The sequence below is a fragment of the Sus scrofa genome, chromosome 14 (genome assembly GCF_000003025.6).
Source record: "Sus scrofa isolate TJ Tabasco breed Duroc chromosome 14, Sscrofa11.1, whole genome shotgun sequence".
NCBI lineage: Eukaryota > Metazoa > Chordata > Mammalia > Artiodactyla > Suidae > Sus > Sus scrofa.
In genome coordinates this window covers 41,300,196-41,303,968 of record NC_010456.5, presented here as the reverse complement: position 1 = coordinate 41,303,968, position 3,773 = coordinate 41,300,196, and positions in this window count along the sequence as shown.

Sequence of the window (3,773 nt, the reverse complement as noted above, 5' to 3'; positions counted from 1 at the left end):
AAGGCTTCAACACAGCCTGGCCTGGTGTGCTTTCTGTGTTAAGAAACTCCCTCTTTTTTTTTCTCTCCTTTTTTTCTTTTTTTAGGGCCGCACCCGTGGCACATGGAGGTTCCCAGGCTAGAGATCGAATCGGAGATACAGCCGCTGGCCCACACCACAGCCACAACAATGCAGGACCTGAGCTGCATCCAAGACCTACACCATGGCCCACGGCAACACCAGATCCTCAACCTTCTGAGCAAGGCCAGGGATTGAACCTGCAACCAGTTGGATTCATTTCCACTGCACCACGACAGGAACTCCCGACTTTCTCTTTATTTTATATTATTTATTGGAGTATAGTTGATTTACAATGCTGTGTTAGTTTCAGGTGTACAGCAAAGTGAACCAATTATACCTATACATGGAGTTCCCTTTGTGGCTCAGCAGTAACGAACCCAACTTGTATCCACTAGGAGGTGGGTTTGATCCCTGGCCTCCCTCAGTGGGTTAAGCAGCTCTAATTCAACCCCTAGGCTGGGAACTTCCATATGCCGCACATGGGGGCCCTAAAAAAAAAAAAAAAAAAAAAAAGTTATGCTTATACATATATCCATTCCTTTTCAGACTCTTTTCCCATATAGGTTATTACACAGTATTGAGTAGATTTCCCTGTGCTGTACATTAGATCCTTGTTACTTATCTATTTTAGATATAGTAGTGGGTATATGTTAATCCCAACCTCCTGGTTTATTCCTCTCTGCCACATTTTCCCTTTGGTAACCGTAAGTTTGGTTTTGAAAGCTTTGAATCTGTTTCTGTTTTGTGAAGAAGTTCTTTTGTATCATTTTTATTAGATTCCACATATTAGTGATCTATATATTTGTCTTTGACTTAACTTCCCTTAGTATAATCATTTTTAGCTCCATCTATGTTGCTGCCAATGGCATTATTTCCTTTTTATGACTGAGTAATATTCCATCGTGTATACGTACTATATCTTCATCCAGTCCTCTGTTGGACATTTAGGTTGCTTCCATGTCTTGGCTATTATAAACAGTACTTCAGTGAACATTTGGGTGCATGTATCTTTTCAAATTATGGTTTTCTCTGAATATATGCCCAGCTGGGACTGTTGGATCATATGGCAGTTCTTTATTTAGTTTTTTAAGGACTCTCTGTTTTCCATAATTGTTGTGCCAATTTACATTCCCACCAGCAGTGTGGGAGGGTTCCCTTTTCTCCACACTGTTCCAGCATTAGTTTGTAGACTTTGATGATGGCAATTCTGACTGGTGTGAGTTGATACCTCATTATAGTTTTGATTTGCACTTCTCTAATTGTTAGTGATGTCGAGCATCTTTTCATGTGCTTTTTGGCCATCTGTCTGTCTTCTTTGGAGAAATGTCTGTTTAGATCTTCTGGCCATTTTTTTATTGTGTTGTTATATTTATATATAAAGCTGAATGAGATGTTTTTACATTTTGGAGGTTAATCTCTTGTCAGTCACTTCATTTGCAGATTTTCTTCCATTCTGTGGGTTTTTGGGTGTAGTTTCCTTTGCTGTGCAAAAGCTTTTACATTTAAGTAGGTCCCATTTATTTGTTTTTGGTTTTTTTTTTTTTTTTTTTGTCTTTTTGCCATTTCTTGTGCTGCTCCCATGGCATATGGAGGTTCCCAGGCTAGGGGTTGAATTGGAACTGTAGCCACCAGCCTACGCCACAGCCACAGCAACACCAAATCTGAGCCACAGCAACGCTGGATCCAAGCTGCGTCTGCAACCTACACCACAGCTCACGGCAACGCCAGATCCTTAACCCACTGAGCAAGGCCAGGGATCGAACCCGCAACCTCATGGTTCCTAGTCGGATTCGTTAACCACTGAGCCACAATGGGAACTCCTGTTTTTGTTTTTATTTTCATTACTTTAAGAGGTGGATCCAAAAAGATATTGCTGTAATTTATGTCAAAGAGTTTTCTGCCTATGTTTTCCTCTAAGAGTTTCATAGGATCCAGCCTTACATTTAGGTCTTTAATCCATCCTGAGTTTATTTTTGTGTATGGTGTAAGAGAATGTTCTAACTTCATTCTTTTAAAGATCCAGTTTTCCCAGGACCATTTATTGAAGAGACTGTCCTTCCCCATTGTATATCTTGCTTCCTTTGTTGTAGATCAGTTGACTGTAGGTGCCTGGGTTTATTTCTGGGCTTTCTATCCTGTTCCATTAATCTATGTTTCTGTTTTTATGCTGGTACTATGCTATTTTGATTAGTGTAGCTTTGTAGTATAGTCTGAAGTCAGGGAATCTGATTCCTCCAATTCCATTTCTCTTTCTCTGGACTACTTTGGCTATTTGGGGTCTTCTGTGTTTCCATGCAAACTTAATTTTTTTGTTCTAGTTCTGTGAAAAATGCCATTGGTAATTTAATAGGGATTGCACTGAATCTGTAAATTGCCTTGGGTCATTTTGCCTATAGTCATTTTGATAATATTGATTGTTCCAATCCAAGAGTATGATATATCTTTCCACCTGTTAGTGTTATCTTTGATTTATTTCATCAGCATCTTACAGTTTTCAGAGTACAGTTCTTCTGCCTCTTTGGGTGGGTTTATTCCTAAGTATTTTATTCTCTTTGAGTGATGATAAATGGGGTTATTTCCTTAATTTCTCTTTCTGATCTTTCATTGTTAGTGTATAGGAAGGCAAGAGATTTCTGTGTGTTAATTTGGTATCCTGCAACTTTACCAAATTCATCAATGAGCTCTAGTAGTTTTTTGGTAGCATTTTTAGGATTTTCTATGTATAGTATCATGTCATCTGCAAACAGTGACAGCTTTACTTATTCTTTTTCAATTTTGATTCTCTTTATTTCTTTTTCTTTTCTGATCATCATAGCTAGGACTTCCAAAACAATGTTGAATAAAAGTGGTGAGTGTGGATATCCTTGTCTTGTTCCTGATCTTAGTGGAAATGCTTTCAACTTTTCACTATTGAGAATGGTGTTAGCTGTGTATTTGTCATATATGGCCTTTATTATTTGAGGTAGATTCCCTCTATGTCCACTTTCTGGATAGTTTTTATCATAAATGGGTATTGAATTTTGTCAGAAGCTTTTTCTGTATCTATTGTGATGACCATACATTTTTCATTTTCAGTTTGTTAATGTGGTGTATCACATAGATTGATTTGTGTATATTAAAGAAGTCTTACATCCCTGGGATAAATCCCACTTGATCATGGTGTATGATCCTTTCAATGTATTGTTGGATTCAGTTTGCTAATAATTTGTTGAGGATGTTTGTGTTTATGTTCATCAATAATATTCACCTGTAATTTTCTTTTTCAGTGATAATTTTCTCTTTTTTTCTTTGTCTGGTTTTGGTATCAGGGTGATGGTGGCCTCATAGAATGAACTTGGGAGTGTTTCTTCCTTTGAGAGAATCTCTTAACAGCAGCACCACTACCCCCATAACCACTCCCACCACTGTATCACCACCATCACCACTGCCACCATCATCACAACCACCATCATCGCCATCAACCACTATTATCACCAACATTACCACCATCATCCCCCATCATCACCACTATCACAATCATGACATTACACCATCACCATTACCACTACATCACCATCAGGACCACCATCAGCCACCATCACCATCATTACTACCACCGGCATCACCAGCATCACTACCAGCAGCATTACCACTGTCACCATCATTACCACCATCACTACCAGCAGCATCACCATCATCCCCACCACACCATCACCATATCATTGCCACCATCA